Source organism: Artemia franciscana, unplaced genomic scaffold (genome assembly GCF_032884065.1).
Source record: "Artemia franciscana unplaced genomic scaffold, ASM3288406v1 PGA_scaffold_151, whole genome shotgun sequence".
NCBI lineage: Eukaryota > Metazoa > Arthropoda > Branchiopoda > Anostraca > Artemiidae > Artemia > Artemia franciscana.
This window is the reverse complement of record NW_027062633.1, coordinates 278625-291607: the sequence shown is the minus strand read 5'-3', so window position 1 is coordinate 291607 and position 12983 is coordinate 278625.

Here is a 12983-nt window from a genome sequence, read left to right as displayed (position 1 = left end):
ATTAAAAACTTTAAATACGATTTTTAGCTACATTAAATGCTTTAGTATGCAAAATTCCTTCCAATAATTTCAGTGCGCCTGAAAACGCATAATCGCCTACTGCACGGCACCAGAGTAAGCGTCAATGTTGCAGATCAAGTATCCAGGCTTATTCCTGTATGTATACACATATGTGTATGTGTATATGTAAGGATTGGACAGAGATGTGGAGGATCTTGGTCCAATCCTTATCAACTGCTAGGAACTCGACGAGTTTTTCTTAAGTTAATAATCTATTTGCGAGGCTTTTGGCTAGAGTTTAATTTTGATCTTTTGCTGATTTATCCTCCAGTGACCAAAAAACTTATGTTATTAAGGTTATTAACTATATAATTGTTTATAAAACTTGAAATCTTAGTAATTATCAATCATATACTTTAAAATGATTAATTTATAAAAATCATTAAAAATAAATGATCTAAGTATTCAATAATAGAGCAATAACATTTATAATTATAGTAATATCTTTGAACTAGTTGTTATCTTTGAACTAGTACATTGTACGTCCCGTGGTATGTACGTGACATGGTATGCACCCATGCTATCAAGCCCAAAACTCTTCTTTCAAAAATCTTCCTTCAGGATATCTATCTTGCGTAATGTAGGAGCTTCTCAACAATACATAACTACTCTATCAAATTATCTGTATCAGCTCTAAGCTCTCTCTCTAGACTCTACATAGACTATTCGAAAAGAAGCCGAAAGTAAAACTAGAAGACAGCTTATTATTCAGATCAGTATTACAAAAAAACTAAAGAACTCTAACCGAACAAAATACTTTGCGACTCTCCTACACGCTGGTGAAAGTGAATATCCTTCACATTTCACTTATCACCAGAGAAGACAAATATATTATATTCTCTTGACAACATTAGACTTGTCTAGAGAAGTTCGTTCATTAGCGAAAAATCCAGTATGGCACATCAAGCAGCTTTGCTTCTACAAATTTAATAGTCAGTCTCTTGTGCGCTTGTTCAAGTATAGTGTTGTAAAAGATACCTCAATTGCTACCATTTATTTTCAATTAGAAAACTGATTTGAATGAATAATTCTAGGTTAATGACACACATAATTATATTGAAATCATACTGAGGAGGTAATGAAAACACTGAGGTAAGTTATATGAGCGGTTGGCTTGATCCTACTGTATCCAAGTGGAATACCTTCTGACGGCCTTGCTTTGTGGATGAAAATTCAGACTTTTCTTCTCTTAATAAAACCACAATGTTCTTCCTTTAAAACTTTACCTACACCATCTCTAAATCTAAAATGTATCATCATACTAAGTAATTCACTTCTTTGTCCTGTGGTGGCGCAGTGGATTTGACCTTAGCTTGGTAATACGGGACCAAGAGATCGAATCACGCTGCAGGAATGCCCTGCAGGGCCGACGCAGGGACCATAGTAGTCAAGAAGTGTCTTTAATTCTTAAATAATAATAAATAATTCACTTCTTACAAAAATCAAGCTATTGCTTCAATATATTACCACACTCACTAATCACCTTTCTTCTTGAGGGGTTCAATTAAAGCTCTCCTAAAATCACTAGGTATTTCCCCTTTTTCAAAGGACATACTGTATGGTGTCAGAGTGCTCATTAATGTACCACACCATGTCAGCTTTAAAAAAACAAGCGTTTCAATAAAGAATTATTTATGTTTCTAATAAAACATAATATGCAATTTAAAATTATGACCATATCAATGAAATATGCTTCTGAATTTGCAAGCAGAATATCTGTAAAATAAAGAAATCAACCTTTCTAACGAGATATATTGCATGCAATGACAATCTTTTTGTCATTCTTAGCTGAACTTTCGTAAAGAGATGAAACTATGACCTTTAATTTTTGGTTGGATTTTAATCATTCATAGCGTAGCCTATTACACTCAAAGAATATTGTGGTACATTTAAAGAATGGATTTCGTAGGCTAACCGCTAAACTATATCTTTAACTGCGCCAGAATATTCCTGTGTATATTCCAGAATAATTAACGGCGCCAGTATCTAATACATTATGAGTACAGTAATAATTCCGAAAATAGAAAGCAAAAGCCACACATAAATGGCGGCAGGGACCTTCTCACTTTCGCCAGTGAACAAATTTAGTGAAAATTTAAAATTTGGGAAAAAAGAGAAAACTTACATTTTGGGCAAGATATCGTCAAGCCTGTAGATGTACAAAAGAAAGTAAAGAAAAACACAAGAAACCTGGCAAGATGGGAAGAACTTAAAAATATGAACGCGTGAGACGGGGAACGATTGATAAAGTCAAGCCAGTTCCTTGAGGGTGTTTTCCGCTGTGAAAAAAGTGTATACTAGTGGCACGTACCATGCACGGCGGTAGCGTGCTTTTTTCGAAAGTAATATCCATAAGACCGTTTGTCAAGAGAATCCCAAAGCACCAAAAAAAGTTGAAAAGTTTTGGTTACTTGGAAATTGGCCAAAAGACTTCTTTCTTATGATCAATCAGCATGGACTATTTTCAGTCTGCTCAAACCAGAATCAGTTACTGAATCCTCCCAGGCCAAAATATTAAAGTTTCTTGATGCCCTAAAATAGGCCTGGAAATTTCATGTCTCTAATTGGCTTAAAAGTTCCCAATCCATGTGTACACCAGTACAGAAATAACTGAAGAAAAATCACAAAGAAGACAAAACGAGGATAATAACAGTCAGTGAAGAATAGAAAAAAACTATCCAAATATATTGTCCTTTTATATTGTTTTTTGGACTTTTATCTGTATTTTATTATTTTATTCTGCACTGGAGACAGTTGAGGGGAGGTCTCGGCCAAAATATTTGCATATTTTTATTTTATTTTTTACTTACTGTTATTATTCTTGTTTACTCTTCTTTACCATCTTTTTTTTTCGTTTGGCTTCCTTAGACAGTATGGCATCAGAAATTGTTTGATGGAAAGAATACAAACTAATTCTGGGTTGAATTGATTCGTGAGGTTTAACTGATTCTAAATTTGTTTCAGCTCAAATTGGCTTTATATTTTTATTGTAACCAAAAAAATGGTTACATCAATTTGTTATGCCGGAAACCAGGCCACAAAATCCGTTTTCTCGGACTCGCTTAAGACTTATAAGGTATTTAGATTGGGCAAAGGGAGATCCGATTGGTCTTGTGAATAAAGACAAAAAGATTTTGCAAAAAATTGGTTGTATCAATGCGTGACGCAGGATATGCAAAAACAAATGTTTTCTTTCCGTTTGGCTTTACATTTGATGCCCAAAGCAGGCTGATTTTTTTTTAATCTTCGGTAAGTTTATAGCTTACGATGCATGCAGGCTGGATAAATCAGGCTAATAGGAAGCGATATCTTGGAATAAAATTAAGTTGTTTGTGAAAAATACATTAAAGTGATTTGCGCTATGTACGAGAATAATACTGGTGCCGTTAAGGTAGGAAATGAGGTTAGCAACTGGTTCTGTATTAAATCAGGAGTTAAGCAGGGTTGTGTTCTATCCCCCTTTATATGGATCATTTTGATGGACTTCGTCTTAAGGAGCACAGGAAAGGCAATTGGAGACCATGGAATCAAATGGGGAGGAAGAACGCTCCTGGACTTAGATTATGCTGATGATTTAAGCATATTAGATGAAAGTGTGAGCAAAATGAACGAATTTTTAGAGGTTTTACGAGTTCAGGGTGCTAAAATAGGCTTGAAAATTAATGTTGAGAAGACTAAGTAACTAAGGCTAGGAATAAGTGAAGATGAACAGGTGACATTAGGTAACGAAAAGATTGATCAGGTTGGGAGCTTCAGTTACCTTGGTAGTATTATTAGTAAAGATGGTGGAAGCAGTGAAGATGTTAAAAGTAGAATAGCTAAGGCCCAGGGTGTTTTTTCACAGTTAAAACAAGTTTGGAAGAATAGAAAGATAAGTCTACAAACCAAGATTAGAATATTGGAAGCTACAGTGATGACAGTGGTCAAATATGGCTCTGAAGCATGGGCACTCCGAAAAGCAGATGAAAATTTACTAGATGTTTTCCAGAGAAATTGCCTACGGATTGTTCTGGGAACCCGGCTGACTGACCGTATTTCAAACAGTAGGTTGTACGAAAAGTGTGGTTCAATCCCGCTTTCTGGGGCTATAATGAAAGAAAGGTTGAGATGGCTAGGCCACGTTCTACGGATGAAGGATGACAGATTACTGAAGATTTTCCTTTTTGGCCAACCGTCTGGGGCTACACGGAAAGCAGGTCGTCCTTGTCTGGGTTGGGAGGATGTCATAAATAAAGATTTAAAGGAAATGGGAACTTCCTGGGAGGATGTAAAGAGGGGGTCTTTAAATAGATTAGGTTGGGGGAGGAGCGTGCGTAGCTGTGTTGGCCTCAGGCGGCTTGGTGCTGCAGTGAGTTATTATTAGTAGTAGGAGTAGTAGTAATGAGTCATGATGCCCTAAAGTGGGTCAAAAACTGTCCGTCATCGGTCGGCTTGAAACATTCAGCGTAAGCAAACTGGATAAAGGGAACCAAAGGAAAATAAATTTGGGAGAGAAATCTGAGTTTTTAGTATTCTGTTTGAAGCAATTGGGATATAAGACAGTTTCAAAAGGTTTTTAATGAAAACAAACATTTTGGACGCAAATTTGGCGGGATTGATTTGTGACGTCCGAGATTCTTTTGGAAGATAATAAAACATAATTTCTTATAAATGACCTAGATGCGGATTTTTTAAACATATTAGTAGTTAACAACTAACAGGGCATGAAAATTTCAGAGGCAACGCAGTAGTGCTGCCTTAGTAAAGAGTTATATACTTTTATTGCTGCTTTCAATAAATCTCCCCATTGGTGCTTTAAAATACAATAAGTATTTAAAAATGGGACAAAAAAGTTCCTGCAAGGGCTAGCCCTCAGAGGAGGACATCGTGAAACCTGACAGATATTCTGGCGTGGTATTTTATAATCTTTTTAAAAATGCTTAGAAAAGGTTGTTTTAACATTTTCTTGTAGTTGTTTAATTAAAACGATTTTTAACGGAATAAGCTTCTTTCTTATGGCCAAATCCTTTTCACTAGCATATTTAGAAGCTTGGAAGTATTTGTCTTGTGTCTTTTAGCAAGGGCTTGTACAAACTCATTTTTAATCTTGTTCTTCTCAATGTCCATTCATTTTCTAGTATTGAATTTCTACCGCAGCTAGGGGAATTTAAAACTTTGAAAACTCATTCGATAAACTTTCAAATACGAATACAGTTTAGGATAAAAGCTGAAAATGATAAAATTAGTAACTTCAAAGAAATCAAGCGAACAAATAAAAATTGTATTCAAGGGAAAATTTTGGAAATGAGCATGATTTGGTTAACCAAGTTAGAACAAACATCGTCAAACCTAAATTAAGTTGATATTTTTCTGGAAGTTTTCCTAACATTGAATTCTTGATTTTTAGTATAGGATTTAATTTTTTACCATAAGTTGGTATAGAAACGGCAATGACAAATGTCTCAAAAGTAACAAGAAAGTAAAAGAAAACTGAATAATTTTAAGTTTATCATTGTGTCAGTTTTATGACAGTTAGGATTTAACTGTAGAAAGTATTATTATTGAGTTAGTCGGAGAAGTTAATATCCTTAAAGGATAATTAAATAAAAAAAAACAAGTTTTTTATCCGAAAGTAAGGAGCAACATTAAAACTTAAAACGAACAGAAATTACCCCGTATATGAAAGGGGCTGTTCCCTCTTCAACGCCCTGCTCTTTACGCTAGAGTTTTTACCGTTTTAAAAATTAGAGTTGAGAGAAAGAGTCAAACTTTAGCGCAAAGAGCAGGGTGTTGAAGAGGGAACAGCTCCTTTTTTTTGCCGTAGCAAAAAATGTGTTTTTTGCCGTAGCAAAAAGCAGCAAATTTGCAGTCTCCGATATTCGTCGTCATTACCTCTAGGATTCGAATTGGCCAGAGGGGATAGCCTGCAAATTTGGCTAGGAATAAAGTATGGGTTTAAAGATTGTGCTACCGTCCACGCAGATGCATATTGGGCCCCGGGAGGATATTTATCCTACCTATCCTTATATGGGCCTACTACATAGTACGTGATATCTTGGAAAATTTACCTGATCTTTGAAATAGGGAGGAAATACCCCCTAAAATTCAAGGAATCTTTCTTAAAATCTTGCCATGGTATTCAACATGCATGAGAACCCTACTGTAGAAGTTTCAAGCTCCTATATAGAAAAAACAAAAAGGAATTTTGCTATTTTTGCCATAAGACAGATCACGTATGCGTGTTTATTTATTTTTTTTCCATGGATGATCATATTTAAATATTGGTCCTAGAAGATTGGGAGAGGGCACACTAAAGCACAAATTAAAAGGTCGATTGTCCTTTTTAATTGACAAAAAAATATTGGAGGACAACTAGCCTCTCTCCCACGCCCATTTATTTCTCAAGATTATCTGATTAAGATTTTGAGATTGTCTTTTTGTTCATTATAGTTGAAGGATCAAATAACTATATCTTTAGAGTTAAAATGATCCCCTCCAGTCCGTGAGGAGAGGCCTGTATGCTATGAAATTTTCCCATTGTTTACGTATAGTATTTGTTATTGGGAAGTATACAGACGTTTTTGGGGGGAGAGAGATTTTGTACCTGGGGTGGATTTCCATTGGGAGAAATTTCCAGAGGGAGGGGGCTGAATTTCCCAGGGAAAATCTTACACTGGGGGATTTTGAAAAATGTAATGCGAAATCCTTATTAATTGTCTTGCATTCTCTTTGTCAGCTCAATTTTGCATGTACAGATGTTCCGGAGGAAATATCCAGGAGCTTTCCCGGCATTCCCGGAATGATCAAGAAAACGATTAGATCTAAAGTCTTTTTCAAATGAAAGTACGCTAAGTATGATTTTTCAGACTGAATCGTCCACAAGTAATTTTACGGGGAGAATAGATTTTTCGCGTCGATGGAACTGTCTGGATGGAGCTTGACAGCGGAGTTGTACTTTACGTTGGATTAAATTTTCACGGAGGAGTTTCCTGTGAGGGAGGAGGTATAGTTCATGAAGGGGTAGCTAGATTTACCTGCATTATTTGAAAAAACGAACGGAAATTAGATAATAAAACTTTTTTTTAACCGAAAGTAAGGATCAACGTAAAGAATCAAAACAAAAAGAAATTATTCCGTATATGAAGGGTTGCCCTCTCCTCAATACCTTGCTCTATTTACCTCCTCAATACCTTTGTCCCATTTTTTTCAGAACGGCTACTGAAATTCAGGGGCCTTTTAATTAGAATAGGAAGCTTTTTTCACAAATACCTACAACTTTAGCGTAAAACGCAAGGTATTGAGCAAGGGACAGTCCTTCATATACGGAATAATTTTTGTTCATTATGAGTTTTAATATTGATCCTTACTTTCAATTAAAAAACTTGTTTATTTAATTTAAATATTAATCTGAAACTACAACTTTGCACTGACACGTTAATTTGCACTGTTCATATTGCCATTTAAGATGGATTCTCTCTTGGGGGAGGGGGCTCAACTTCTCGAAGTCAATCTTAACTTTCACTTACCGTCCTATCTGGATGAAAAAATTTTGAAAATATTCGTGAACAAGCAGAACTTCCATTTCTTTAGTCGAAAGAAACTCATACCACGAGCTTCACAACCTTGATTTACGTACATGTTGCATATTACTTAGAAAAAATATATGGCATGAAATTTTCCAATATATCGAATTGTTCAATTGCTATATGTCTTAGCTTTGATACAAATTGATATTGACCTGAATTTTTTATTCATAGATAAGCTCTTTAATTTTGCAACAGCAAAATATTAAAAAATTAATTTTTTTTTTGAATATTTTAAATCAAAGCCCATGCTGAAAAGATTCTCCCTCTATAAAGATTAAAGAAGAGTAATCCATTTGTATTTCCTTTTCTGTTTTTTTTTGTTCAGAAATTGAATTTTCCCCTTTATTTTTCCCTTTTTTCTTTTGTCTTAGTTTTCTCCACGTTACTGATTATATATATGTCTTGTTTTTTACTTAAATTTTAAGAAGCTAACTTGTTTTGTTAATAAACGTATCTATCTGTATCTATACACAAAATAACAAAAGAAGCAAAGATTTCAACACTCACGGGTTTCCATTAGTTAGAGTGATGTTTCCTAATAAGTACACTTTTAAAATCCTGGCTAGAATATCCAATATATATGTTACCAAGGCACTAGTCAGAAGCATTCTATAATGAAAAAAAAGAAGCCTTTTCCAGCTGAAAGTTAGGAGTAATATTAAACCTTAAAATAAGCAGAAATTATTTTGTATATGAGGGGGGCTACTCCTTCCTTAATCTCTGCTTCTTACACCACTTTTAAACGGAAATAATTTTCATTCAGTTTTAACAGGCCTTGTGTTTAAGTAGTCTTTCTTAAAGAATTGTAACAAAAAATTAAACTTTAGTGTAAAGAGTGAGGATTGAGGAAGCGATAGCCCCCCTTATATACGGAAAAATTTCTGTTTGTTACTGATGTTACTCATTTAAAGTTTTAATGTTACTGTTCCAAATGAAACGAAACACGTTTTAAATGTTTTTGCTGTTTTTACTTTCATAAATAGAAAACTATCAAAACTTTAAGGAAGGAATTTCAGTGCATGCCAATTAAACTGACAATCTACGGTCATTCCTTTGTTTGCTTTCAAAAAGTGCAAATTATGTTCTGGTCTTGAAAAGGCATAGAGGTTATTAGCCGTACTAATGTTAATTTTTGCTCGTTTTGAGTGTGACTCGGCTATTTATTGTAATTTCTGTTCGCTTTTAGTTTGATTTATTTATCGATAGTGAATTGTGGTAGAAATACGCTTCGAAGTTTATTTGGCTTTGCTTCCACTCATTTTTGGCTTAATAGAGCTCTTTACTTTTCTTTGAAAAACATGTGTTGTGGAAAAGTTTTTAAATTAATAAGCTTAAGAAGTCAGTTCTTTAGATACATCAATTGTTCACCGAATTCTATTTTTTTTTTAGAATTTCGGCTACTGTCCGACGAGTTATTCCTTCCTTACAGTTCGTTACCACGAACAGTTTAATACGGGTTACCAAAATTCTATGTTACTGATAATAAACATCTACATACAAACCTTTAGGTGCCTTAAATTCAAAAATTAAATCTATTTTTCTACAATGACACTCAATTTAGCTTCATTAAGGCTCATAGAGATTTAAGTTTAAGTTATAGAGAAAACTGTCTTTGATTTTATTCACACTATTTAATAGCGTATACTTTAATTAACCTGCGTTTGGAAGCATAGAAATGAAGTTCGGTAATAGTCTGTGTAGAACATATTAACAGAAGGAAACATATTAATAAAATAAAACGTTATACCACTGGGTATAACGCGGTATATCCCAAACATTATAGTCGCGTTTCTTTTGACCTTGTTCTATTTGATGTTTGATTGTATCCACAAGACGTGGAAGCTCCCTTGGATCTTTCAAAGGCTTTTCAGAGAAATACTGAGATAAAAGAAGGACAAATTAAAGATAATTCAAATTGGGTGAAGTTCTAGATTTTTTATTTATTTGATGTCTGTAGAGAAAGGAAGGAATCCTAATATTAGGGTTATTTGATTTGATTTATTGAAGAGACGAGTGGTTAGGTCGAAGAGCGAAGTAGGAGCCGTATTGTATGTTAGTGAAGAATCCTTTGTGTTTATGGATCTCAAAGTGCGTTTTTGTTGAAGAGTAACAATTAAACCATGAAAAACCTGGAAACTTCCGTTTTGTCACTGTTGTACTATTCTGAAAGCATTATTTTAGATTTTTCTGAAAGCATTTTAGATTTTTCTGTGCATTTTCCCAAGAGTTTTTTGTTGTTAAAAAGAGCTCCTAGATATTAATATGTAAGTTGTTTACGATCATAATTTAAATATCTAGAACTGAAGGGTAATGTTCTGCGTACATAGTCCTTATTTCTCTACACCAAATGTCAGGACTAAGAAAACTCCAAATATTTGAATGTAAAAGCTCAAGAAAATAATTATTTAAGTAAAACCGATCCAACCAAAGTAAAGTGCTAGAGGCTATCAATTTGTGCTACAAAGCAGCAATTTTGGTATGAACGTTGTCAAGATACTATCCAGCTAGAATTCTAAAGTATAGGCGATCAGCTTAGGATTATTGAAAAGCTAACTTTATATTCTACCAGTTTGAGAAGCGATACTGCTGGGTGGTCACGTATTTGTCCCTAAACTTGACCTGATACTATCTCTCTTGTTCTAAATCTTTCTAAATTTAATTTTAATTTTTTTCTCGTACATATCAGGCATGTCCTTAACTATCTGAAATTCATATTTCCAAAGGCTTCTTTTTTCAAACCGCTATCGAACATTTTTAGCATAGGATGGCTGGCTTTGCCCCCCCCTTTGCACTTCCTGGCTGAAGGGCCATGAAAAGGAGATCAGCACCGCCGGTTTGGACCTTAAGGGTCTAGTGCAGTCTTATTTACTTACTACTTACTTCGAACTCTTACAATAAAGCTATAAATCTCATCCAGCATGCAAATCGTTCGGCAACTAAACCGTTACTTGGTATTGAAAAACTTCATATTCTTTCCTGTGCGTTTTTCACTTTTCGTGAGCTCCATGGTGATATTCCTAGGTCCCTTATATTTACGTCTTCTTTTGTGTGTGATCGATCAAATTATCCGCTCCGTAGGTCTCTAAATATCCAATTTCCGCATACACCAACAATAAGGTCAGATTTTAATCCTATCGTTGCGTTTTGCGTGTCATTTGATGTGGAACACCTTCCCCCATTCGGATCGAGAATGCCACTTGTCTGACACCTTTAAAAGACTTGTAAAAAAAAATGATTTCCATATGATTCATCTTTTCTTGACGTATATAGTGTTATCCTATTTTTTTTTTCTATTGTTAATATTATATTTATACACGTTGTGATTAATTACAGCTTGTTAATGTTTAATTAATGAACTCTGTTTCCTTACGTTTATTTTATTTTTGTTTGACTTATTTCTCCGTTTTTACGAAGCAAATGCTTTACCTGTTAAGTGTTTAAATGTTTAATAGTTTAATGTTATGAGAATTGCTTCATAATCCCCCTCCTACAGGCCATGAAGCCTTTGGTGGGATTTATAGATTGCAAAATAACTATTAAGGGAGAAGCATATGTTGGAGTAAATTTTTATGTGATGTATTTAATATAAATGTCTAGCGGGATTTAACATCCATAGACTCCCGTCGTTAAAAGAGTATAGCGCTGATGCTTAGGGGTTGACCTCACCCCTCTTATTATAGAAACAGTAGTTTTTAGCAGTTAAGTACTATTTTTTAATACCAGGGCACTATGGTGGATTTGATAAAAGTGACGAACTCAAGATCTCAATATTTAAAGCAAATTTAGACAAATAAATCCTCTCCTTTTGAAGATATGAAACAATAAAAGAACTAACTTTCTAAAAAATAAGAATTAGAATTTTCAAATAATATTTTTTTTCATTCTTAACATTTATACATTTTGTTTTATTGTTTAAAAGTGTCGTCTGTTCTACCTTATGCCTGCCTTACTAGTAGAAATAACGACATTTCCTTCATAGCAACTATCATGCGATTCAATTAAACACTTTCGAACTCGCCTCGGTTTGCAACTCTCTTTCCTGGTCGATAGTCTTTAATAGAAAGGTATATATAGTTTATCTTTTCCTAATGCGCTTATTTCTGAACTTTGAAGTTTAAGGTTTGCGTTCTGTTAAAACATTTTCTTAGTGTCACACTTAAAGGCGGTATCTACCATTCTTAACACTTTTGGGATAGCTGCCTAAAACTGTTTGCTAAGCTCTCCGCAGAGGGAGAATCAGCCGAACAACACGGACACACAGAGCAGGATATGGTGAAGTAATTGAACACAGACACGGCCGTATCCAGGGGACTAGGGAGTTTGAGCACCCCCCCCCCGAAATGTTTGTCCGACTCGTAAAAACGTAACAAAAAGTAAAATATGAAGCATATTTGATGTATCTTTAAAGTTTTTTGTATCCCCCCCCAAAAAAATTCTTTTGCAATCCCCTCAACCCCCAAAAAATCCTGGATACTCCCCCCAAACATAGATTATCCTGCTGATCGCTTATTAGAGAACAGTTTAGTTTGTCCGACTCGTAAAAATGTAACAAAAAGTAAAATATAAAAAAATATTTGATGTATTTTAAAGTTTTTTTGTAGCCCCCCCCCAAAAAAAAATTCTTTTGCAATCCCCTCAACCCTCGAAAAAATCCTGGATACCCCTCCAAACACAGATTATCCTGCTGATCGCTTATTAGAGAACAGCTTAGCAAATGGTTTTGACCCTTATTTCAAAAGTGCCGGATTTTGAGATATTTTGCATTATTTGAGATATTTGAGATGTTTTTCCATTGACAACCTTATTGTGCAAAATACCCTTTGATTCTGTTTGATATCCTCCACGCCATTCCCTGATAGTTATCTGTTGATAGCCTTAGTATTTTCTGAGATATTGCAAATATACCATTCTGACAACCTAGATGAACATAGTGTCCTTTGATTTAGTTCAGCATCCCCCTCAAAATTCTCTGAAAATTGCAATTTAATTCCCTTATCCGTTCCAGAGGAGTTTCAACTTAATACCTTTTGCGTTTAACATTTTACACCTATGGGATAGTTGCCAAAAACTGTTTGCTAAACTGTTCACAAAAGGGGGATCAGGAGTATATATATTTAATCACAGTTTGTTCCAGCTGACCTACTCCTCATTCTCTTGAGAACAGCTTAGTGAACGGTCTTGGCAATCATCTCAGAGGTGTGAACATTCAGATAAGACCTTGAGGTGTGGCAAAAGTGATTTATACCAAGCTTCCATTGCCTAGACTCAAAGAAGTGGGCAATCACGAAGTTGTTTAATATACTTAAGTTTCAGACAAATGCATTTTGAAGTTCAAATATTCAACTTTTACTGAGGTTA